Raw genomic sequence first — 12,229 nt, 5'->3', positions numbered from 1 at the left:
ATTGAGCTAAATGATAAAAAAAAATTGTAAACATGCATATTTAGACTAATTCCTGATTTCAAAGAGGCTAAAATGATGAGCATAAAAATGATATATGAAAGCTTGAATGTATTTGAGCATAAGTATGATACTACAAAATTGAAGGATGATTCAAAATGGAGGAATGAGAGCTCTATTTATAGCAAAAACAGGGCAATGGATGGTCAGGATTGAAAGAGTTGATCAAGGGTTGAGTTTGAAAGTTGGGAATCCATGTTTGCAATTTGCATCAATGAAATGGTGACAAGTGTCAACATAGGGTTGGGTTGAGAGAAGGGGTTGGAGACATTAAATGCCTGAGAAGACCTTAAGGTTATCTAGAAGGTAAGGGTCAAGTCTAAATTAAGATTACCCATTGGATTAAGAGTTAATCCAAGGATAAACCCTTGTGCAAATGATTAACAGATAATCATGGTCAAAGCATTAAAGGCTTGATGAGACCCTTGGGTTGGATGAAGGTTGAGTTAAAAGAAATTCTTTAACCATGTAAGAGGGTTTGAGTTAACCATTAATGGTTATGAAGACTTTGGGGAATTAAGTAGTTGAAGGCTTGAAGCCTTTAATGGTTATCAAAGACTTTGAGGAATTAAGTGGTTGAAGGTTGGAAGCCTTTAATGGTTATCAAAGACTTTGAGGGTTTGAGAAGTGACCTCCCCTTGCTTAGGGATGTGACAAAGTTTAGAAGATGGGTTAGGCTAATTAGAAGCGATTAGAAGAGTCTAGAAGGTATTAGAAAGGGGTTTAGGAAGGCAAGTGGGAGATGTAGGATTTTGCAAGTGGATGGAGGGATAATAGGATTTAATTGATTTAAATGATTTAATTCAATTTGGTTGCAATTTGGGGAAATTAAATAAATTATATTTATTCAATTTAGGATAACTATTTAATTAAATTTGAATTTAATTAAAAGTGGATAGGGGGGATTTAATTGAATAAAATGATTTATTCATTAAATGGGTATAGTGAATTTAAATTAAATAAATTGAGTAATTTACTTAATTAAATAGAGGAATGTGGGTAATTTAATTAAATTGGATTTAATTAAATAGAGAAATGAACATAAAATATTCATTTAGGAATATGGTCATTAAATCCCCCGCTTATTCATTAAATGGGTATAGTGAATTTAATTTAAATAAATTGAGGAATTTACTTAATTAAATAGAGGAATGTGGGTAATTTAATTAAATTGGATTTAATTAAATAGAGAAATGAACGTAAAATATTTATTTAGGAATATGGTCATTTTTATACGTCTACACTATCAAATCTATCAAATCAAATTGAAGCAACCTACACTATCTATCTATCAAATCTATCAAATCAAACTGAAGCAACTTACGCTATCTATCTATCAAATCCAATTGAAGCAAATTAAGCTATCAAACCATTTAAAAACCTATCAATCATGGTTTTCTATAAATCACTGAGTTCAATCAAAACTCTGCTAAGCTTTTGCATTAGAAACTAAATCGATTTCTTAGAGATAATCAATCAAGCAATCAAATCAATCAATAAATCAATCAATTAATCAATCAAGCAATCAAATCAATCAATCAATCAATCAATTAATCAATCAAGTAATCAAATCAATCAATCAATCAATTAATCAAATCAAGCAATCAAATCAATCAATCAACCAATCAAATCAAATCAATCAAGCAATCCAATCAATCAATCAACCAATCAATCAATCAAATCAAACAACTCAATCAAATCAATCAATCAATGAATCAATCAATCAATCAAGTCCCTATTCATCATACATGCGCACCAAACACGTTAATTCTAATCATCAAAGTGATTTTTAGCTTTTTTGCTTATCGAATACATCAATTTTGAGCAAAAGCGCTAAACAAAAGCATGTGCACTATCTTTTTGATCAAATGTGCTAACCCTAAGAAGATATGTGCAAAACAAAGCAAAAGCACTAACTTTAGCTACAAAAGTGCAAACAAACAATTCAGAAGCGCTATCCTATCAATATGTGCTATCATACTTAACATATGCGCTACCAAAAAGAGCATAAGCACTAATCTATGCATATGCGCTAAACCTAATTGCATATGCTCTAAATAAAAATGCAAATGCGCTAACCTAATGCCAAAAAAAACAAAAAAATTCAAAAATTCAAAAACGCACCTAAAACGTGAAAAGTTGCACAAGAAGTTGAAAACAAAGCTCGAGACAAGATACATACCAGATACCCATACTCAGGAGGTCGCTGATATCTTCGAACATGCTCAAAACGATGGTTCTCCACAAGAATCACCATTTCGCCACCTCACCAAGAATAATTTCTCCACAAGCTGACAAGGATAACAGTGAAATTAAAATTAGCCTTGGTTAATTTTATATTTACTATTTGAAGAGTAATTAATGCTACTCAATGGGACAATTTAATTTGTTTTTTACAAATGAATTTAATTGACGAAACTTTTTATCAATTATCATGAGATCAATCGTTCCAACAAAAGTTTTTAACAATTTCACAATCAATCTCCTGAGGGGGCACACAATCATAATTTTTATCTCTATCATGCACACTATCGAGACTTGATTTAATCTTTGAAACAATGTTGTCTCGACATCATTTCAAAGAGGGGCAACATGTATACACATAAAAATGGCTATGAGTGATTAAATAAATATTTTATATTTATTTAATAGTTATTCTTCTATTAAATAGTTAATTTGAAAAGATTAATTTATTTAATTCATTTTTCGTGTCATTCTATTAATTAATTCATCTATCATATTCTTCTAATTAACTAAATATCTAATATTTAATTATTCTTTTAACAAAGTTAATTAAATATCTAATATTTTATTATCTCCTCCAATCAATTAAATCTCTAATATTAAATAGTTATTCTCCTATCCTATAGTCTCAAATATTAAATAATTTCTTAAATTATTTAAATCCCTTTTCCAACTCACCTTTCATCTCCACTTCATCTTCCCTTTGCCAACTCTTCAAACACGTGGCTAAGGAAATTAATATTTCTTAAATATTAATTCATCATTTATCTTCAACCACCAAATTCAATGAATATTGTGTACGTACACATATTTCATAACCATCTTCTATATTCTCTCCAATGCCCCCATAGCTTAGGAAGGACTTGAGTCCACTTGTCCTATCATGCCTAAATCTTCTCCAATCATCCCTAGATTCTCTTAGTCAACAACCCAGTCAAGGTGAGATGAGTGACACTTGTCTTCTCCTTCTCCCTTTCTCTCAACCTTCACCTTTTCTCACAACCATCCAAATCTGCAGATCTGATCATGACCATTGATCTAAGCCACATCATCTTATCCTCTCAAGGTCTATAAAATCAAGAGCTTCAGTTGAGGGAGAGTTAATCTTCAAGTTAATCTTCAAGTGATACTTCAAGAGACTTCAAGTACATTTTAAAGAAAATCATTTGTAAAACTTATGCATCCGTGAGTTTTAATCTTGAAGAAAATAGCAATTATCATATAGCATAATCATTTTAGCATAATCATGTAGTATTGCATATCATAGCATTTGTTAACTATCAGTTATCAGTCCATTCTTCATATGCCATCTTGGAAGCTATCAGTGCATTGTCTAAGAGCACACCATCTGCAACCAGGAACAATGGAGTTAGGACACAATGAGACATAAATCATGAAGGTAAAAATAATGTTTTATTTTAATATGTATTTCATGTAGTTTTAGTGGTTGAGTTTGGATTTCCTATAGCATTTCTATTGGTATTTTGTGAAACTAACTTGTTGTAGGTAGCATTCTGAGGATGAAATTCAAGTCGAAACACAATCAGATCAAAATTGCACCTGAGGATCAAGAGAAAACAACATTCACTTGTGCATGGGGAACTTTTTGCTGGAATGTCATGCCCTTCAGCTTAAAGAATGCAGGTGCCACTTATCAAAGAGTTGTAACAATATTTTTTCATGATATGATGCACAAAAACATGGAGGACTATGTCGATGATACTCTACTCAAATCTATGAAAATATCAACACATCTATTAGAACTAGGTCCAATCTTAGACAAGATGGAAAAATTCAAACAGATTAAATCCCAAGAAATGTGCATTTGGAGTCACATTTGGCAAGCTCCTAGGATACATTGTTTCAACGAAAGGAATTGAATTAGATCCCAAAAGAGTTATGGCTATCATGGACATGCCACCTTCAAAGAATGTCAATCAAATGAGGAGTCTACAAGGGTGACTCCAATCCATAAGACTTTTCATCTCTCAGCTCGCAGATAAAGCTTAGCCATTCACAAAAGGTTTACGGAAAGGAGTTACCTACAACTCAGATGAATATTGTGAACAACATCTAAAGAAAATCAAGGAATATCTTTCTAATCCATGTATCTTAATGCCACCGATTTAAAACAAACCTTTGATACTCTACATATCAGCTACTGATACATCACTCCAGGGGCACTTTTGGCTCAACTAGATGAGAATTAAAAGGAACGAGCTATATATTATATTAGCCAGACATTGGTGTCCTATGAGATGAAATATACTATTATTGAGGAAGCTTGTCTGGCATTGGTCTTCGCATCACAAAAGTTGAGACATTACATGCTAGCACATTCTATCAAACTAGTGGCTAAAATAGATCTGCTCAAATATATTCTTAGCAAGCCAACACTTATAGGGAGATTGGATAAGTGGGTTATGATTATTACAAAATTTGATATTGAATATATAGAACATAAAGCTATCAAAGGACAAGTCATTGTAGATCAACTTGCTGATGCTCCGCTTGAAAACAATCAACCTTTGCACATAGTGTTTCTGGATGAATCCATCATGCACCTTACTCAGCGATCCTGGAAAATGTTCTTTGATGGGTCTTTTACTCAACAAGGTTCTAGTGCTGGAATTATTTTTATCACTCCTCAAAGATATTCAATCCCAAAGGCTTACAAGATCCTCTTTCCTTGCACAAACAATATTGCAGAATATGAAGCTTTGGTAAATGGAATCAAGCTAGCTATTGAATGGAAGGTTGTTGAGTTACACATCTATGGTGACTCTCAGCTAATAATCAACCAGATCAATGAAATATATCAAACTTGGGATGAAAAAATGATTTCCTACAAAATAATGGTTGATGACTTTAAGAAATACTTTACTTTTGTATTATTTCAGCAGATTCCCAGATCAACAAACAGAGCAACAGATGCTATGGCTACATTGGCATCTATACCACAACTACAAGAATTTGAGTATCCCTATGAATTCCTGGTGGACAAGCTTCATTATCTTGCTCATGATTCCTCTGGGTCGCAAATGGTCTATTCTATTATTGGAAATGACTCATCTCACTATAGTCATATCTACTCTCATTTACATGACCAAATTATTCTTAATAACCTCACCTGTAATGAGAAAATAAACCTAATCCAAAACGCTTCATGGTATGTCATCATAGCTAACGATTTGTACAAGTGAGGTTTGGATAGTACTTTGCTTAGGTGTCTAGAACCTGAAGAGTCCCAACATGCATTATCTGAAGTCCATGAAGGTATTTGTCGATCTCACTCAAACGGTCTAACTTTAGCTCAAAAACTGCTAAGGGCTAGCTACTATTGGCAAGATATGGAAAAGGATTCTATAAAGTTTGCTAAAACTTGTGAGAAATGTAAACTACATGGGCATCTCATACATGCTCCAGCCAGAGAACTAATGCCTTTTATCACACATTGGCCTTTTTAGCAATGGGTGTGTGATGTCATCGGCCAAATCTATCCTGCATCCTCTAATGGAAACAAGTTTATCATAACTGCTACTGAATACTTCACTAAGTGGGTTGAAGTGGTTCCGCTAATCAAAGCAACTGACAAACAGGTAGCTTTTTTTATTGTTAACTATATTATTTGTAGGTATGGCATACCTTCTTCGATTGTAACTGACAATGAAGGACAGTTCAAAAACAAAGACCTTGATGAGCTCTGTGAAAAGTTCAAAATCAAACAACAGTAGTCTTCTATATATTACTCTCAAGGTAATGACTAGGATGGGGCATCTAATAAAAATCTGCTGACTATCTTACACAGAACAGTCAACAAATCTTGAAAGGATTGGCATCTACAGCTCAATCCAACACCGTGGGATTATTGAACAAGCATTAGAACACCTATGGAAGCTACACCTTTTTCTTTGGTATATGGGGTTGAAGCAGTCTTTCCTATAGAGGTGGAAATACCTTCTTTGAGAGTTTCTCTGCATGGCCTTGTCATTGATGAAGATCACAAAATATCTAGATTGCAAGAACTCAAATCCCTAGATGAACATCGACAATTGATGTTTGATCATCTACGAGATTATCAGAAGAGAATGTCTAGAGGTTATAACAAGAAAGTTTGACATAGGAAATTTCAGGTTGGCGACCTTGTTTTAAGAGAGAATCCTAAAAATCAATAGTTTCGAGAACAAAAGAGGAAGTTTGAACCCAACTATCTGGGTCCCTACATCGTTACTACAGCCTTTGGCTCTGGTGCTTAACAACTCTCAACATCAAAAGGAGAACAACTCCATGAACCGATCAACACCATCCACTTGAATAAATTCTACACCTAGCATTCTTTGCTCCAACAATCTGTACAGTGAAAAATTGCTGAAGAAATTCTAAAAATCATAAAAAGTCTTGAAGAAATCCAAAAAGTCAGAAAAAGTCCTGAAGAAAACAAAAAAAAAAAAGAGAAAAAGAAAAGAAGAAAAAAATATTCAAAATAAAAGAAAAATGCCTTGGTGAAAACTGGTAAACAGGCACCTTGGTAGTAAAAAAAGAAAGAATCTTTGCCAAGCAGGTGAAAACCTGGTAAACAGGTGCCTCTTGTACTCAAAGTGCTCCATCTATCAACACAAATTTGGCATTTCTTGCTTTATTTCCTACTTTTCTACATATGCCCTTTGGCTTGTATATATCCTTCAGTAACTTATTTGACACCTTGGTTCTTCTTGGAACCCATCAATGTCATAGTCTTAGGGAAATCAACTGGTCCATTTACATGCCCTAAGCAGTTCAACTAGGTCATCTTTCAATTGGTAGTCCAGGCCATCCAATCTGAGTCAGTCACCTATCTCCTATCCACTATTGAGTTTTACCACTGAATAAACACACAAAGCAAGAACATTGAAAACAATCACTGAAAACCATTTGAGCTCTGATTGAAATTTTCTTTGAATGCTATATTTTAACTTGGTTTTCGATTATTATTCCCTCTGAGTAACTTGAGGAAGTCTATCTTGACTAAGAGGAGCAAGGACTGGGGGCATAATACTTTTCTTATTTTTTGCTTGTAGGAATAATTCCGATGATCTGAAAAAATCTCATAAGTTGGGTGTCCTTGATAAGTGCTTTCACATCAAGGTGAAATCACCACACATACCTCAACTCCGTTTATTTGTATGTTATAGGGAGGTTGGAATAATTTCCCTATCTGTTTCGAGTAAATTTTTTTATTATGCAATCTGGATACATGTTTAATCTATCCTAGGAGATGAGCGATACAAGGGTCATTGTGGACACGATAATCAATATTACATATAACAAGGAAGGAACTCTGCTTTGTTTGGTGTATTTGCACGTAGGTAACATTCAGGTCATCTTGGCTCTTCACGCCTTGGTGCTTATGTTGGCTTGCTATATTTAAAATGACATGACATTCAGGTCATCTTGACTCTTCGTGCCTTGATGCTTATGTATATTTATGACATTGAAAAACACTCAGTGATGATAAAAAGAAAATTAAAATCCAGTGACTCAATCCTAGCTTGCATACGCATTCATTTGCATTCATACTATTGCATAAAAAAACAAAAAATATATATTTTTACATCCTTAGATCATCATTGTTATCATTTATTGCATATGAAAAATAAACAAAAATATTCATATTCATCTGCATTACATACATACCTACTGAAAAGAAATGCATTCATATAGAACAAAAGCATATTAAAAGACATCTCACAAAACATCTCATGTAACTCAGCACAAGAACAATAGGATCAAATCACAAACTCGTATATATCTCATCAAAATATCAATGTCAAAGGGTACAAATGACATCGACTGTCATATCCAATATCTATCGGAGCAAGAAATACATTGAGTACAAAAAATGGGGTGTACAAAATAACACAGAACATCAGAGTCTAACTATGACCCTCTCCCTCATCGCCTGGTGGTGGAGGAGGTGCTTGCTAAGGATCAACCTATCTAGGTGCTTGTGCTCCCTTTGACCGTGCCATGTACTATGAATAAGGCACCACCTGTCTATCTATTGGCACAACTGCACTATATGCTGCGCGACTAGTCTGATGCAGGACCTTCCACTGAAAGACAACTAGCTCTGCTCTCAATCACTGAAACTCCTGATCCTGCTCTTCTCTCACTCTCTGCATCTCCTGGTCTCTCTCTATCCTCAGGCTTTGTAGCTATCGCTCATTCTCTGCGATCTATGCCTTTGCCACCACCTATGCCTCCAAACCCCACACCTTCCCTCTCAGGGTATAGATAATATCTCTAGGTCTCTCTCCACCTCCCTGCTCCTCTCTCCTCCACCGCACCTGCCTAACAACGTCATCTATGCCAAGTTTTTCTGCCTCACCCATCTCTACATCAACTGCAACATCTCCTCCCCTGTCGCCATCTACATCTACACCAAATTTTCCCAAAGATCCACCCTCTCCCCTTTGTCGTAGCTGTCCTCCCATAGGTGCTCTGTTGCTACTCGCACCTGAATCACCTCCTGCCCTCCTAGGTGCCATCTCTCCCCGAGCTTTTGCAGGCACCTCCTCAACCTCATCTATATGAGGCACATTCTCTCCAAGATTTGTAAACCAAGAAAAGGGGTGTCTCTTATACCAATCTCTATACTAGGGCGATACCCCCACATCTTCCACATACCCTAGGTAATCCCATCTTTGCGGCTGTAAATCCGCTAAATCCTACATGGTCAATGCATATGAGAGTCTAGGTGCCCGTTCTTGTATCTCCTCATCCCCAAATCTAGCATACACTGTAAACTCCTGGGATATACTCTGTGGTCTCCTATACTGCCTCAAAACCCTAGACACTATAAACCGCTCAATAATAGTAGTCAATCTACCGATAAGAGGTCTAGTCATAAACATATCTTTTTCTTGTACCCTCCAATCATCCCACAACTTTAGACCCCTATATGGTCTCCATATTATAGCTATCAAGTCATTTAACTGCCTCCTCCAAAAATCAGTCTTCCCTAGGTGGGGTTGTGTGATATAACGTGAATACTAGCATATGATAGGCTAATGTGCCTCCCTTGAATCATCCATAATAGGTTTGCAAATTGGGATGTGCTCCCATGCCCATATCTACAACATTAGGACACCTATCGCCATGCTCTTTGCCTCTCGATAGGCGATCTTATGCATCTCATGGTACATATGTGAGAGTAAGAATGGACCCCAACCTAATCTAACTAGATTAGTAAGCAATCTCTCTAGCATTCTACCCCATACACATAAGAATCCCTTCTGTCCTCTGTCAGGCATCATGAAACAACCAATCATGCTAGCCAAAATGCACGAAAGAGGGTACTCTGCACCATACCTACTCAACAAATCATCCCAACTGATAGCACGATCAAGGATAGTGTCATCATGGAAGATGCATCTAAGAGCCTCAATGCCCAGTTGTGGAGTTGAATCGTAATCTACCTTATCTCCAGCAAAAGGAATCCTCAAAATCCTATAAATATCCCTAGGAGTGATCATCATCTCTCCAACTAGCAAATAAAATGTGTTATGCTCAGAATGGAAACACTCAACCAATGCATTCAACAAACCGTGATTCACATGGATATCAGGCATCTACAACAAGTATCCGAATCAGCACAACCCACTGTGACCTCTCTGTGCGTTTGATAAGTCATGCACCAATCTCATAGTCCATGGATATGTGCACTGAAATTGTATATCTGGCAATTGAATCTGCTAAATTGAACAAAAAATCGTAAGTACACGATCGAACTTGGGCTAAGAATGTGTTAAACATGCTAAAGAATCCAAATTTTACAACAGTGCAAATCAAAATTTGATGTTTTGGTCCTTACAAATCAACACTGTTTTCCATACGAGTTACCACAATCAATCAACAGCTCGTATGACAAAATATTACAAGCCACACGAGTAAACACTCTCATATGATAATTGGTAACATGCAACATGGTTAAATGGTATATGAAGAACTACTTGTACGATACAAGGGTAGACACCATTTGACAAACCCTACATGACCATACGACAAAACATAAATTGCCAGATATTCGTATGAGAAAAAGTATGGAACTAAACGATAAATCGACACATGCCAACTTAACGTGAAAGTAAAAATGAAAAATTCAACAAAAATTCAAAAAATAAGAAATGCACAAGGCTTGAGATCAATCACTTACTACTGGGGGATAGTTTTGAGGTCAATTATGACGTCTTTAGGACTCAAATCGATGCTCTTGAATCAGAATTACCATTTTTCTTCGTAGGAGGTTTTTCAAATTTTGAACTTTGAGAGGTAAAAATGAATTGAAAAAGACACATTGAACCCCTTATATAGCCAAAACTCTAATTTTCAAACTTTCTCCGATGGACATAAAATTTCACAATGTTGACCACTTAGCACTTTTATCCTCAAGTCCATTTTCGAATCATTTTTGCGCTCAAATCATATACATATACATATACATATACATATACATATACATATACATATACATATATATATATATATATATATATATATATATATATATATATATACATATATATATGTATATACATATCTATATACATATACATATATCTCTAAATATATATATGTATACATATATATATGTATACATATATATATATATATGTATATGTATATGTATATGTATATGTATATGTATATGTATATGATTTGAGCGCAAAAATGATTCGAAAATGGACTTGAGGATAAAAGTGCTAAGTGGTCAACATTGTGAAATTTTATGTATACATATATATCTATATATATACATATATATGTATGTACATATATATATGTATATATATATGTATGTATGTACATACATATATATATATATATATGTGTGTGTGTGTGTGTGTGTGTGTGTGTGTATGTATATGTATACACACACACACACACACACATATATATGTATATACATACATACATATATATATACATATATATACATACATACATACATACATACATACACACACACACACACACACACACACACATATATATATATATATGTGTGTGTGTGTGTGTGTGTGTGTGTGTGTGTATGTATGTATGTATGTATGTATGTATGTACATACATATATATATGTATATATATACATACATACATTACCAATTCATTATAAATGAAGCACTTTATCCAAGGTCATTAAAAAACACTATATAGTCCTTGGTCATCTAAATGACCATATCGTCTTATCATAATTATAGTCATAGAAGGGGTACGATATAGTTTGAATTAAATAAATAAATATTTTATACATACATACATACATACATACATACATACATACATACATACATACATATACACACACACACACACACACACACACACACACACACACACACACACACACACACACACACACACACACACACACACACACACACACACACACACACACACACACATTATGTTTTGTTCAATCACAATAGACATGCTTATATATATATAAGCATGTCCATTGTGATTGAACAAAACATATAAATTAAAAAAATGAAGACTAACTAAATCACATAAATTTGGCATTACTTCTTAGAGCCCTTTCTCTACATTGAAAGCATTGATAACAATATTCTTTTGTGGGATGTAAAAACTTCATAGAATTTGTAGAGGTATTTCATATTTCATAAGTACTACATTTCCTAGCATATAAAGCTTGGTAGTCAATAAATTGTCTTAAAATTTTTATACTTCAAATTATTTGTGTATTACAAAGGATCCATGACTTCGTAACATTGTTAAGATGTGTGTGTTTAATCTTTGCCATTAGATGTTACTAAAATGAATAACTCCATTTACAAAACACGCCCTCAATTTTTTTTTTCAAATCCTTGCTAGTTTTCGTTATATCAGGGCATACAATGTAAACAATGTAAACATTAGCTTTCAAGA

Source organism: Cryptomeria japonica, chromosome 4, assembly GCF_030272615.1.
Source record: "Cryptomeria japonica chromosome 4, Sugi_1.0, whole genome shotgun sequence".
NCBI lineage: Eukaryota > Viridiplantae > Streptophyta > Pinopsida > Cupressales > Cupressaceae > Cryptomeria > Cryptomeria japonica.
This window is presented reverse-complemented; position numbering follows the sequence as displayed.